Source organism: Hemicordylus capensis, chromosome 1 (genome assembly GCF_027244095.1).
Source record: "Hemicordylus capensis ecotype Gifberg chromosome 1, rHemCap1.1.pri, whole genome shotgun sequence".
Taxonomy (NCBI): Eukaryota; Metazoa; Chordata; class Lepidosauria; order Squamata; family Cordylidae; genus Hemicordylus; species Hemicordylus capensis.
Genome location: NC_069657.1, coordinates 313,658,071 through 313,673,130, shown reverse-complemented (window position 1 = coordinate 313,673,130; position 15,060 = coordinate 313,658,071). Strand labels below are relative to the sequence as shown.

The window sequence follows — 15,060 nt, the reverse complement described above, 5'->3', positions numbered from 1 at the left end:
AAAGAAATCTTAAATGAAGATGAACAGTGGTAACAAAAAGCATAGTAAAGTGTGTGTGTGTGTGTGTGTGTATCCTATGTGCCACAACAGAACATCACCCTAAATTATTTTTTAAAAGGTTTTGTAAATTGTGGATGATGCAAGTCATTTAATAGTACTAGAAAAAGACACGCTGTTCTGGTAGTTCCAGGTCTTAACAGTTACATCAATTTTGGAGGATGAGTAAAACTGAAGGAAGCCCGGGCAGGTGCGTGGCTGGGGGAGTAAGTCATGTGACTTGCCTCTGTCCCCCCCCCAAGGCAGTGGGCCCCCAGACAAATGTCTTCCCTTGCCCTATTATAGTTACGCCCCTGGCTTGTTTCTTAAGAAACTTGTCTGCTGATCTCTTGCTTTCTCCTTCCCTGGAAGCTACAAGAGAAGCTTGCATGGCCAGACACACTGAGGAGGGAAACTTGTCCACCTGCAGCTGAAAGATTACCTTTAAAAAAGTAATACATGTTCCAAGGTACGTATATTTCAGTCTGGATGCCAGGGAAATGCAATATTCAGCACAGCCTTATGGAACATATGTGCCATCTTTGTTCATACAAACATGAATCTAAAATCCATGTATTGTGCAAAAAAACCTGATTGTGAGAAAGAACTTTAGTAAACTACAAAGAGAGCCCTGAAAAGCACGTTTAAAGACTTTGCAGCCTTGTATTTTCCAGCAGTTAGTAATTCCAAATGTAGGTGTTTGTACTGTTATTTGACATCCCTAAGAAAACTGCCTGTTCTAGAGTTCAGATTTGTATATATGCAGTTGGATGTGCTTCTGTTTCATAGAAGTATTGGTGTACCTTATCCACTGACTAATCATTTGAGGATATGGGAAGCATTAGGTTGTTGTTTAGTGATCCTAAGAGAACTCCCTTACATTATGTATGTATAGGCACTGCAAAAGAAAACAGATATGCCATTCCTTGAGGGAATGCCTTAGACTGAACAGGTTAGTGAAGGAAAGTTTAGAACTGGCTTCTAAACAACAACCCTGGAAAGAGGAAATCCATTGCTTATGGAACTGCTCCTCATTCTACTACAGGGAAATCACCATTTGAACTGCTGAGACATGCAAAGCTACCACCAAACCTACCCAATGGCAAAAACTGATAGGGCTTTCCATGCCATCTCACCCTGAGCATGCAGAGATTCATGATCAGATAAGCGAGGAGCAATAAGAATACAAATTGTATGTGGATTGGATATGAGGTGCAAAACAGCAAACATTTCAGGTGGAGGACTTCGTTTGCTTTACAAAGTGGGAAAGGCATGTCCCCAATATTCTAGATCAAAACCAATAATTGAAATCCTAAGAGATTCTTTCATATTGGATGATTGAAAGAAATGGAACAGTTCGAGATTTTCCAGCATGCATACTATGAGACAAGAGGGAAGGGAGTCTGATCTCAAGAGAGGAATTGGAGAGGAACTTGATCTTGCCTTCAGTTTTGACCTCACAAATGAAGCTGATGGAAGTGATGGACAATCCTCGGTACCAGCAGAACAAACAGCTCCTGTGCCAGAGAACCCAAGACTTAGAAGAAATGTGTATGACAGGAGACCACCTGAAAGAATTCAAGACTTCATCACTAAATTTTAAATCAATTCAATTCTAGTTGTTATAAAGTGGAGGGATGTGTTGTATTCTATCTAGTAATGTTTTGTGTTTTGTTGTTTGGAGATTTGTCCCAGTGGGGATCCTGTAGAGAGTGTGTTGGGTAGAGTCAAAAAGAAAAGGGAAGGGAAGGATGAGAAAATAGAGTTGCTTCTAAATAACTTTTTAGTTAAATCAGCATAAGATTGCTCCATGTTTACAAGGGAAGCAAAGTTATAAAACCTGCCAAATGCATTATTGTGGAGATTAAAAAGTGAATTCCCTCACTCTTTCAGTGAATGCTTAAACTGGGAAATGGGGATTGTAATCTACACTGATAAGTGCAGAGCAAAGTGGTGGTGGTTATTCTATTAATCAATTCAATGGAGAGTTCAAGGATGGGATTATATTATGCACCATGTAATTTAGTATTCAGTCATATTTAGTCCTGCTCCTCACTTACCTGCAGTATGCATGGTGGTCAAGGCCATCCTGAAGGAATAACTAACCCTAGTAGATTGTGTATAATCAGACAGGTAGGTACCCCAGTATCTTTTGCAACACTGCAAATTGTTCTGGGTATGCATCCCATTCATATTGTATAGTGCAGCTGCTTGGGTTAGCAAAATAGGTATATTGAGCATGCCCTGATGGGGGAAATGAGAAAGGAGCTTAGATATTACCAGTGAACGACAGGTGACCACGACAAATATTTATATACTGCTTTTCAACAAAAGATCCCAAAGCGGTTTACATAGAGAAATAAAAATAAATAAATATGGCTCCCTGTCTCCAAAGGGCTCACAATCTAAAAAGAAACATAAGATAGACACCGGGAACAACCTGGAGGGATGCTGTGATGGATAGGGCCAGTTGCTCTCCTCCTGCTCATTAAAGAGATTCGCCACTTTTAAAAGGTGCCTCTTTGCTCAGTTTGCAGGGGAAGGGGAGTTGTTGTTTTACTCATCTGAGATGGGGTGAGCTATGTTTGATGTGGAGACAAATATATTCTTTTATGTTGCTATCTTTGTCTTTATCTCTCTCATCCAAGTAAAGGATTATACAACAGCTGTTAAGAAAAGAGACAGGTGCAGAAATAGCTGTACTACTATAAACTGGGAATACTGAAGTATGGACAGAACAGAAGCAGAATACTTACTACTGGCAATTTAGGGATATAAATATAAATACTTCTGGGAAAATGAAAAGAAAATAGAAGTGCAGACATGTTCTCACAGACATGTTTTCCCCCCCTTTTTTTGGTATGGACATTTTAAAAGGGTAAATAAGAAAGCGTCATAAGAAACATCACTGAATTATATTTGCAAACTATTCCTCCAAGTCATGCCTAGCTCTTTGTTGTTTGAGCAACAAATATCTACTCAGACTCACTCATAGTGAGTTGCCTGGAAGGGAAGATCTGATTCAGTAAAGAGTCTGAGGGCCAAATTAGAGGAAATCCATGGTCAGGTCTCCCTTCTTTTCTAATTTCACCTAAAACAGTTTTTAAAGGGGTGCAAATTGGATCAGGACCATGGCACTGGGAGAGGGGAGGTTTAACCCTTTCCTCAAGCTGCTATCTGTTGTATTCATGTGAGTACATGCTCGGCCTAATCATGCAAATGGCAATGAGCGGTGCTTTAGATAGGGAACACACAGTGGGGAGATTCCTCTCCCCTAGTTCCATGGTCCCCAGGGGCGTAACTATAATAGGGCAAGGGGAGACAGTTGTCTGGGGGCCCACTGCCTTGGCCCCCCCTGGAGGCAAGTCACATGACTGACTCCCCCAGCCATGCACCTGCCCGGGCTTCCTTCAGTTGTATTCATCCTCCAAAATTGATGTGAGTGTTAAGACCTGGAGCTACCAGAACAGCATGTCTTTCTCTAGTACCATGACCTGCATCGTCCACAATTTACAAAACCTTTAAAAAAATAATTTAGGATGATGTTCTATTGTGGCACATAGGTTTTATATATATATTTCACTATGCTTTTTTTGTTACCACTCTTCAGGCTCATTTAAGATTTCTTTACTTCATGAGCTGCGCTTCAGTGAGGAGGTGCATTTTAAAATCTTGTCTATGGGCCCACTCCAACCTTGCTGCGCCCCTGATGGTCCCCATCAAGTTCAAGTCAGGAACTGGTTGTCCATGGCCATGGCTGCTTTTAAAAGAAATGGAAAGAGATGGAGATGAGAGGGGGGTTCCACCCATGGCTCTCATAGTCTTGTCTAGTTTATCATTGCCGAATGATCCAAAATTCTTCAGATGCTTGGAATGTTAAAAAACAACTTTTCATGAAGAGCTGGTTGAATTTCATTTTCTTTAAACTGGCAGATGATTTCTGAGTTTTAAAATATATATTAACATAATCTGAACTAGATTCAATGTCCTGTGTGGCTAAAACTGTGTCAAACATTCCTACCGGTGGTGTAATTTTTAGGTAGGAAAGGCATGTTTCAGGTTTTAGCTTGGAAGAGGATCAGGAAATGTCAATGCCTGACATCGTATTATTATTTCTTGTTTACACAGTCAGACAGGTGTTATTGACTGGTTTGTTTTATCCAGACATCGAGTCCTTCCCAAGGACCTGGGATGGCTGAATTTTATCATCAATACTGTTGGTTATTATAGATATCGTCACAAAATATAGTCTGTTCCAAGTAAAGTTGCTTTTTGTAATTGGCTGATGGTGATTTCTGTGGCCCCTGTGGTGTTGAGGTGCTCTTCAAGTTGTTTTGGAATTGCACCTAGGGTGCCAATTACCACTGGGATTATTTTTGTCTATTTCTGCCACAGCCTTTCAATTTCAATTTGTAGATCTTTGTATTTTGTTATTTTTTCCTATTTCTTTTTCTTCTATTCTGCTATCCCATGGTATTGCTATGTCGATTATTTTAACTTGTTTTTCTTTCTTCTTGACTACAGTTATATCTGGTGTATTGTATGGCAGATGTTTGTCTGTTTGTAGTCAGAAGTCCCATCATATTTTTGCATCTTCATTTTTGACCACTTTTTCAATTGTATGGTCCCACCAATTTTTGGCTACAGGTAGCTTGTATTTTTTGCAGATGTTCCAGTGTATCATCCCTGCTACCTTGTCATGCCTTTGTTTGTAGTCAGTCTGTGCAATCTTTTTACAACAGCTGATTAGGTGGTCCACAGTTTCATCTGCTTCTTTACAAAGGCGGCACTTGCTGTTTGTTGTTGACTTTTCTGCTTTTGCTCTTATTGCATTTGTTCTTAGTGCCTGTTCTTGTGCAGCCAGTATTAAACCCTCTGTTTCTTTCTTTAAGTTGCCATTCTTAAGCCATTGCCAGGTCTTAGGAATGTCTGATTTTCCACTTATATTGTGCAAATATTGACCATGCAGTGGCTTATTTTTCAATTTTTCTGCTTGGTTCTTGACTTGTTCTTTCTTGTAGGCCTGCTTTGTTTCATTGGTGTTGAATAATAATAATAATAATAATAATAATAATAATAATAATAATAATAATAATAATAAAGGTAGCAGGGATGATACACTGGAACATCTGCAAAAAATACAAGCTACCTGTAGCCAAGAATTGGTGGAACCATAAAATTGAAAAAGTTGAAGAAAATGAAGATGTAAAAATATTATGGGACTTCCGACTACAAACAGACAAACATCTGCCACACAATACACCAGATATAACTGTAGTCGAGAAGAAAGAAAAACAAGTTAAAATAATCGACATAGCAATACCAGGGGATAGCAGAATAGAAGAAAAAGAAATAGAAAAAATCACAAAATACAAAGATCTACAAATTGAAATTGAAAGGCTGTGGCAGAAAAAGACCAAAATAATCCCAGTGGTAATTGGCACCCTAGGTGCAATTCCAAAACAACTTGAAGAGCACCTCAACACCACAGGGGCCACAGACATCACCATCAGCCAATTACAAAAAGCAGCTTTACTAGGGACAGCCTATATTCTGCAACGATATCTATAACAACAACATTGACAATAAAATTCAGCCATCCTAGGTCCTTGGGAAGGACTCGATGTCTGGATAAAACAAACCAGTCAATAACACCTGTCTGACTTTGTAAACAAGAAATAGTAATAGTAATAGTAATAGTAATAGTATGATTTCTATACCACCCTTCCAAAAATGGCTCAGGGTGGTTTACACAGAGAAATAAAAAACAAATAACGAATAGTTTCTCATTATTGACCATTTTAAGTGCATCTTCTTCACTGTCCTTTATATATTCTTCAAGGCCTCTTTTCTCCTCCTCTACTGTTTGATGGACTTGCAGCATTCCTATTATTATTATTATTATTATTATTATTATTATTATTATTATTATTTTGATTTTTATACCATCCTTCCAAAAATGGCTCAGGATGGTTTACACAGAGAAATAATACATAAGTAAGATGCTCCCTGTCCCCAAGGGGCTCACAATCTAAAAAGAAACACAAGATAGACACCAGCAACAGTCACTGGAGGTACTGTGCTGGGTGTGGATAGGGCCAGTTACTCTCCCCGCTGCTAAATAAAGAAAATTGCCACGTTAAAAGGTGCCTCTTTGCCAAGTTAGCTTATGGCAGCCGCAGATGTGTTGGTCTGAACATGTCTGAAAAACTGCTAGTTCTAGATAAAGGATCCCTTTGGGATGATATCATGCATTCAGGAAGTTAGATATAATAGTCTGATGAACAAGCAGAGACTCAATAGTCACTGACCACCTCCACTCCCCAGTGTGTGTGCAGTGTCGACTGGATGCCCTATAGAAGCATGTCCAGAGGTGTATCTAGGGAAAATAGCGCCAAGGGCAAACACTGAAATTGCACCCCCTGTCCAAACATCTGACACCCATCTTTCAGATAACTTTACCATAATATCAGCTGAAAAGCACAAGTCAAGCTCGTTAATCTTTTAATCTTTCAAAAACTATTTAGCAGTGGATGTAGCCAGACCAAAAAATGCTGGAAAACTACACATTTCCGTATGCTGGGGCTCATGAAATACCCTAATACTATGTGGAGGTGTACTTGGAAAACTAAACAGAAGTGCCTGTCTAATTCTCTACTATGCATTGTAGCATCACTTTTACATAAGTTTTAAAAATAAATGGAGAATTTGACTTTTCCCAGATGCTCTGAAAATAATTAAAGGATATGCAGAGTAAACTGTGTCACTACTTGAAATACATTCTAGTATTTTAGAAAGACAGTTAAAATGAGAGAAAGAGAGCAAGAAACTCCCAGTGGGCCTTAATACTAAGGATTTCACACTGATTCAAAGACAAACTCACCATTAATAACCATATAATTAAGACAGCACATTTAACTCACTTATCACAAGAAGCAAAGTAAGAGCAAATGAATATAATCCTAGCTTATAAACTTCAGCTCATTAGTCACAAGCCCTGATTCTCTGTACATAGTGCCAATCTGAATATGTGTACAGTGTCTTATATTATATTAATTGTTTTTTTTAAATTACCTGTAGCCCCTTCAGGGGGCTTCCTAAAGGTCGGGGGGGTCTGCCCTCCCCCCACTGACCTCTAGGGCCTTGCAGGGACCATTTGAGCATGTGCAGTGGCCATTTTTAAAAATAATCTTTCTTTTTAAAAATGGCCGCTGAAAACAAAATGGCCACTGTGCATGCTCAAATGACCTCTGCAAGGCCTGGCATGGCCTAGGGCCTCACAGAGGCCATCTGAGCATGCACGGTGGCCATTTTGTTTTCGGCAGCCTTTTTAAAGAAAATTATAAAATGGCGCCCCTTCAAGTGGAACCCGGGGCACATGCCCTGCCTGCCCTACCCTAGATACACCCCTGAGCATATCCAACGATCTCACAACAACAACTCTGCATGATTAGGGCTCTTGTAAGAAAACAACCTAGAAACTCTTCCTCGATGTACCAAGGAAAGAGAGCTAGTTGGGATAGACAAAAGCCAAGTCATTGAAAGTTGCAAAATGATGAATTATGGAAGGGAGAGACCTATTTGGATATCTGCCCTACACACACACACACACACACACACACACACACACACACACACACTTGTGCATTAGTGCTGTAGCACTCAGTTTGGGGGTGGGGTGGTAATCCCTAGACTCTTTGATACAGCACACAAGGGCAGAGCTTAAATTCTACCCTGCTCTTTATTGGGGGGGGGGGGTCTGAGGAAAACTGGAGTGGGGGGTGCACTCCTGACAGCTGGCATCCTCCAATTTTATTTATATATTACATTTATCTGGCAACGTATGTATTGTACACACACACACACATATACAGGTTGCTGATTTGTTGCAAGGTACTCATTACTACCTTTAAAGCACTAAACACTTTGAACCCCAGATATCTTCAGGACCACCTGCTTGCAGAATCTACCCACTGGACAAGATCTACAAGGAGCGCTCTGCTTTGTGAGCTGATACTAAGGGTGGTGTATCTGGTGTGTACTCAGGGACAATGCCTCCTCGATGATAGCCCCCAGATTGAGGGATGCTCTCCTGGATGAAGCTTGGACTTCCCCTCTCTTTAGTTGTTTTGGAGAGGGTGAGGACTGTTTTCACAGTCCTAACCACACATGCTTTTAGGTACTGCTTGATTTTCTAATTGTTTGTCTTGTTTGTTGCTGTTTTATATTGGTGGGTTTGGGATAGATTTTAAATTAGATGTTTTTAGATGGTTATTTTGTATACCACAGACGGTTTCTTTCCCTTCTTTCCTTTCAGCTTAATGGCCACCTGGCATACTGAGGGCTTCTGCCTGTACTCTTTCCTTCATGGTGCCACAGTGGCATGGCAGGATGTGGGCAACACACACACACACACACACACACACACCCTCTTTCCCAATTTAGGGTGGGTTTTCATTTTTTCTATATTTTTCTACATATTCAGGATGTCCCCTCCCACCCCAGTTACATAGAAACCATCCCTTTCTCTGTGAGTGGCCCCATGTTAGAAGCAATGGCAGGAAAAAACAGGAAAGTCATCTGATCAAGAAGAAGGAGAACCAGATTCAGGCTTCAGTGGAACTGAGGCTGCAAGCAAGACAAAGGAACTAGTTTAAGGCGGACTACTTTTAATGACTATTAGAGACTATTAGAGACGCAAGTTTTGGGTGGTATAGAAATGTAAATAAATACATAAATACTTGTTTAAACTAGTATTTGGGTCCCATGTAGAATGTCAGTTTGGACATCGAGACCTCCACACAAACACACATGCAATAAAGGAATGGGCTGGGAGGTCATTAGGATGCCTGGGAAAGACATCAGGACAACTGCATTCATGGTGGGTCCCCCTTCTTAATAAAGTGAACATAGGAAGCTGGCTTCTACCGAGTCAGACCATTGGTCCATCTAGCTCAGTACTGTCTACACAGACTGACAGCAGCTTCTCCAAGATTACAGGCAAGAGACTCTCTCAGCCCTATCTGGAGATGCCAGGGAGGGAAGGGAACTTGGAACCTCAGATGCCCAGAGAGCGGCATGTTTGGTGGTAGCTTTGCATGTCTCAGCAGAGATAAACAGGAAAGAGAAGGTAGGTGACCCTGACTATCTATCTCTACTCCCAATGCCCCTAGTGGTCATTAGGGTTACTGGTGCAAAAGGTTGATGCCATTTGGAGCTGGATCTCCAACAATGATAACTCCAGCAACTCATGTGGGAGGGGGAACTCATATGGGGGGGGGGAGAAGAGAAAACAAGGCACCCCAAGAGGCAAAAACAGGGACGTGATTTTCCAGGGACAGATTAAAAATAAATAAATAGGGACTATCCCTGATAAACAGGCACAGTTGGAGCCTATGTTGTTATGGAGCCTAGAGTTGTCACTCTCATTGTTTCCCCTCTCTCCAAAGTCTTTGCATGTCTCCACAGTCATGTGAGAGCATCCAGAGGGCCAAAAGGAACCCACATGTAGACATCCCCTTAGAACAGGCTCAAGGCATAATTCCTATTGATTGTAGCAGTGTGGTTTTTCTGTGTGTATTCATGTTCTCATCTTGAGATTTTTGTTATTTCTTTTTGCCATCCCAGATGGGACAGGACAAGGGCATCACTACATGGACAAAGAATGTGTGAGAGAGCCCTCCATGCAATTGAACAGGTTTCTGGAGTGCACTCTTAAACCATGTGGGAAGCCAGACATGCAGGAATCTGCAGAGCTGCAGAGAGGTAACCTGCAGCCCAGGTAGAAAATAGTCCTCCTCCTGCACCCCCCAAATCCTGTCAGTTTGAACCAATATACTGAGGGTCTTTAGGCTTCTGGAGCCTTGTTGCAACTCCTGCCCCCATATTCCTGGGAAGCAGCATAAGAACCCAGATTTTCATTCAGGCATGAAGGGCAGCCCTAGAATTTTGCCATCCTAGGAAACTGAGTAGGAGAATTGGCCCTCCTGGCACCGTAAGCAGGGGTGGATTAAGCTTTTTGCTGCCCATAGGCAAAAAGGCATTTGCCGCCCTTTTACCTTAAACAAAAAAGGTTTGCCTTTAAAAAAACAAAGCAAAAACAAAAAGGGGGACTTTCTCCTTGCCCACTAAACCCTTGATGAAGTTGCCGCTGCCCACAGAGGGAGACAGCAAAATCTGAGGAGGGACAAAATTTGCTACTCCTCACATTTTGCCGCCGTAGGCAAATGCCTCCTCTGCCTCTCTGTTAATCCACCACTGACTGTAGGCAAACATTCTTCAACAGATATTGTGCAGTTTGACTCCCGGCTTGCCACAGACTCCTTCTCAAAATGAACAGAGCACTTCTTTTCTTCTATAATTTTCACACCGATTTACAGGTGTTCATGCACTGGATAAAGGTATGTTCTTAATATATTTGCAAAATGTGTCCCGCGAACTCTCTTCACATATCTTCCATTGTGTGCTGAAGCTAGGAGAGTTGCCACAATGAAGTGTCTAAAGTACTTGTACTTCCTGATTTGTATCCACAGAGAATAAGGTTTATGCTTAAACTCTTTAACTACTTACAGCAGCCAGCCAAAGGATAAGTTTTCAAGTCCTTTCATGTGAGAGAAGGGGTAAAAAGCTTAGATGTGCCAATGTTTTTTCTTCTGTATCAAAATCCCTGTGCTTTTTTTCTCTCTCCTTCAGATCATACACCCTTGAAGTATGTGGTAAAGGAACCCTACATCCTGGACTTGCTAGGCACTGAAAATCAAAACAGATCTTTTATATTCCACAAATACATGATATGCATCATTTTTGAAGAATAACTCTTTGTGCCTGTACTAATTTGGAGAATGAACTTGTATGACCTAAAATGTATCTGTATGTTTTTAACCATCATCTTTAAAAAAAACACCCACAGATTTTGTGAAATACATTATAAATCAGCTAGAAGACATACAATATGTGTGGTGTGTTTCCCAACCCCGACTCCCCCATCACCACCACAACCAAGACAATCCTCTGTGTTCAAAGCTAAGATGATGATTAGTTATAACAAAGAGACAATAGATTAATAAAGAAAAAATGAATAATGATTTTTAGAAAAAGGTTTATACCCAGATATCCAACTTCCCTTTGCCAGATGGCTGACAAAGAAGAGAGCAAACTTGATTTCAAATAAACTTAAGCATAGGGTTTAGGTTTAGGGGCTTTTTGAAAAATAGAAAATGAAAGATATGAACTGCTTCAGAGTCATTATTTTCAGCAGAGTAACTTGCGTTGAGCTTTCAAGTCTGGTTTGAATAAGATTTTTGTCTTCCTTGAATAAAAATCATATGTGATTCCGGCCGGGCAATGGCCTGGACCATTTGCTAATACTAATTGTTGTTGGTTAAAAGTATGGTAGAAGATTGTTAAAGTCTTCCCTGGCAGTAACTTGATCTGTAGAAATGTACTTTACAGAAACTGTGATGTTTTTTGCAGCTGTCAGGCATTTAAGACAGCCATGGCCAATGTGACTCTACATCTCCTGTTTAGTAACAGAATAAAGGCTTACGTGACTGACACCATTTTGTTCAATGAATGATTACACATAGGCTGATTTTTCCCCCCAATACTCACCCTTGAAAATAAGAATATGAAATTAACCAAGTATATTTTTTCATATGAAATCAGCACAATAGAAAACTGCTGAATCAGGCTGGGTGAACTGGAAAAGTTTTGATTCTTTTATGATGGATCAGCAGCAGCATGTTAAAATCATAGCTTTTAACATGGCTTTTAAAATAATGAGAAAACTCAAGTCACATCATGTTATTCTAGCTGATGCCTATTAGAGACTCAGCAATCAGCAATTCCTTTGTTCACTGATAGTTTGAATCTATTTTAATTTATATGTTTATAAACTATTTAGTCTATTTTAATCTATATGTTTATAAACAGGAACATCAATATAATTAAATATGCCCATGGACTGTTTAATCTATTTTAATTTATATGTTTATAAACAGGAACATCAATATAATTAAATATGCCCATGGACTCCAGAGGCAAAAACTATCTTGGGTCTAGCCCCATAACTTCAGTGCTCAGTACAGGCAACTGATTTTTTATTATTTAAGGCTGTTGCTTGTCTGGGATGCAACTTCCAGATGTTGGAGTAGAGAGGAGTAGAGAGTTTCTGGCTTGTTACCCGATTGGCAGCTCTAGACAATAAAGAGCTACAAACAAACATCCATCTTTGGTGCATCCATTCTGTCCATCTGGGCAGCTGCCTTATGAATCCCCGGGCCTTACTATGCCCTCCCAAGGTTTATACCAAATCTAACTGCAATTTCTTCATAATGCTGAAGTCACTGGGCACAATTTAGCCAAACTTACTCATGTAACATTGATTTCAACTGACTGAGACTTATTTCCAAGTAAACATATGTACTATGTATAGCATCTTGAAGCATATATTTAAATCTCTCCCATTGAAATCCACAGGCTTAAAAATATTTAACATGCACTAGACCATGCACTCTGTTTTGAGCCAGAGCTGTGCTACTCCTGATCCTGCTTGTGCCTTAGTCCTGATCTGCAGGAGTGACCTGAGCTGCAAGGTTGATCCTAAGTCCACACTCCAGGGCTTTTTAAAAAGAAAATTCAGAACTGCAGAATGGTATGCAAATATCATTTGCATAGCATATATCGCTACAACACACATCTGTGCATTTTCCTCATATGTACACAAATAGAACTGCCAGGTTTTGTAGCCTCTTATACCCTCATGGAAATGTGGAGTCCAATGTGAAATATTTATTACCTGGGAGTTCATGCACAGCCCTTCTGTCAGATTACTGTACTGAAACATCAGAGAGCTTGATCATGAGGTAAATTTGACATCTGCAAGTCCCCTTCATAATACAAATACATTTGTAACTGATTAGTCTCGAATTTGCAGATACAAGAATCTGAGATTAAGAGACACAGAGACTATTTTTCTTCGTATTTAGAGGTATGCTTTCTCCAGTCAGTTAGTCTAATGTTCATTAAACACTGGCCTTGACCCAAAGCAAATCATAACAAAATATCTAGATGAGCTGCAGTTTCGCAAGAGGCATGGAAGTTAATGGAATCCTTCCATCAGCACTTTTTGGGGAGTGTGTCTAATAAAGCTAAACTATGGACAGAAACAAATGCTTAAATAATGCTCCTAGTATAAATAACAGGTGATGCCGTAAGGCTATGACTCAGTGCCACATTCTCTTCCAGTACATACGAACAGCATTAACATGGATCTGTCTTCAAAATTCCAACACCCCATGGAAGTTACTTACTGACAGTCAAAAGTAAATCAAGAAGGCCAGTACTTGACATTTAGCCACTCTGTGCATTGGTTCCATGAGCTTTTTTCAGTATGATGTCAAACTCCCAATTACTTATCTTCATCCTCCTGCAAGCACCCCTCTTTAGAACACACTCTGTGCAAAACTGGAGCTGTGGAGGCCATCACATTCTCTATTAAAGCCATTCTAATCTGGCATTTTCACACATTACTACTCAGCCACAGCTCATACTGATTTCAACCAACAGGCTCATAATCTTCATAGAATGTCACTATCCCATTCTCCCACCCAACCATTTCCATTCTATCTTATCCTCAACATGTGCAAATATTACCTCATCCACCCTAGCTGGCTCAAGAGATTAACCTCAAAGTGATATGATAAATGTCTCATTAAAAAGTTTCCCTTGACACTGATTCCTAGATTTTGCTTTAAGTCTTACTAGAGGGTGTGACATTGCTACCAGATATTGGTTTACATGTTTTTCGCCCCCATTCCCAGAAGCTAGAGCTAAATGCACTGAAGATTTTATATATTCTAGAAACTTAGCACTTAGAAAGGTGGAAGATGCCAGTTTGGAGAGTTGTTCTACATATTTTGTTGCTGAAAGGGACATGAAGGAAAATATGCCTTTGTAGGAACATAAGAACATAGGAAGCTGCCATATAGTGAGACAGACCATTGGTCTATCTAGCTCAGTATTTATCAATACCGAGAAGACTGACAGCGGCTTCTCCAAGGTTGCAGGCAGGAATCTCTCTCAGCCCTATCTTGGAGAAGCCAGGAAGGGAACTTGAATCTAGGGCTGTGCATTTCGTTTCAGATACAAAATGTTTTGTGCCCAAAACAGGCCATTTTGGCTGTTTTGTAGCTGAAACAAAACACTCAATGCTCAAAACAGAAAATTTTGTAGCTAAAACAAAATGTCCCTGTTTTGGATACAAAACGTTTTGTTGTTTCAGCTGTTTTGGAACTCCATTTTGCAATCACAAAAAGTCTTTCTCCTTCAGTCTCCATTTTGAATTTTGACATCTGTTTGAATTTCCAGCCCTTCCAGCCTGCTGATTGGCCAGTGAAAGCATGGGCTGATCAGCTGGCAATTGCCTCCTTATTCCTTTTAAGGAAATTTAAGGGTAAAATTTACCCTCATTGGCCAGTGGGAGAGTGTGCATTTCATTGTTGTTGTTTCACACTGTTGTGTGTAGATCAATTGCATTTCGGGAGGGGGGGATTTGGATACGCATGACCTTTGGAAATCTGCCTGGTTCTTTGCAGAGTTCTGCTGCTGTTGTTGATGTGTGATGTTGATGTTATTTGGGGTGGATCCGGGGCAGAAAGGGGGCTTTGGGGGCAGAAGAGTGGGTCAGGAGGTAGTGTCCCAATGGGTGCATGCTGCCTCCCAGATTCCAAAGGAATTGGGGAAAGGGCTGATTTTTAAAGAATTTCTGAAGTTTACATGTCTTTGGGGCAGATTCGAGACAGACAGGGGGCCTGAGGGGCAAAACAGTGGGTTGGGTGGCAGTGCCCCAAGGGGTGCCTGCCACAAGCCAGATTCCAAAGGAATAGGGCAAAGGGCTGATTTCTTAGGAATTGTTGAAGTCTGTGCGTCTTTAAGGCTTTCCCCCCTAGGGAATAATGGAGGTTTCAGCAGACCCATAACTCCACCTGGTGGGCACTGGGGTGGCCAGGAGAGAGTGGTGGTGTA

At 40.6% G+C, this 15,060-nt stretch overlaps 1 long non-coding RNA gene across 1 annotated transcript; it reads left to right on the top strand.

The window, feature by feature from the left end:
- Positions 1–7,827: 7,827 nt before the first annotated feature.
- On the top strand, positions 7,828–11,479 carry LOC128346336 (uncharacterized). The gene is made up of 4 exons (XR_008316909.1): positions 7,828–9,166; positions 9,664–9,801; positions 10,322–10,436; positions 10,729–11,479. It is a non-coding gene; the product is annotated as an uncharacterized LOC128346336 (long non-coding RNA).
- The last annotated feature ends 3,581 nt before the right edge of the window (positions 11,480–15,060 follow it).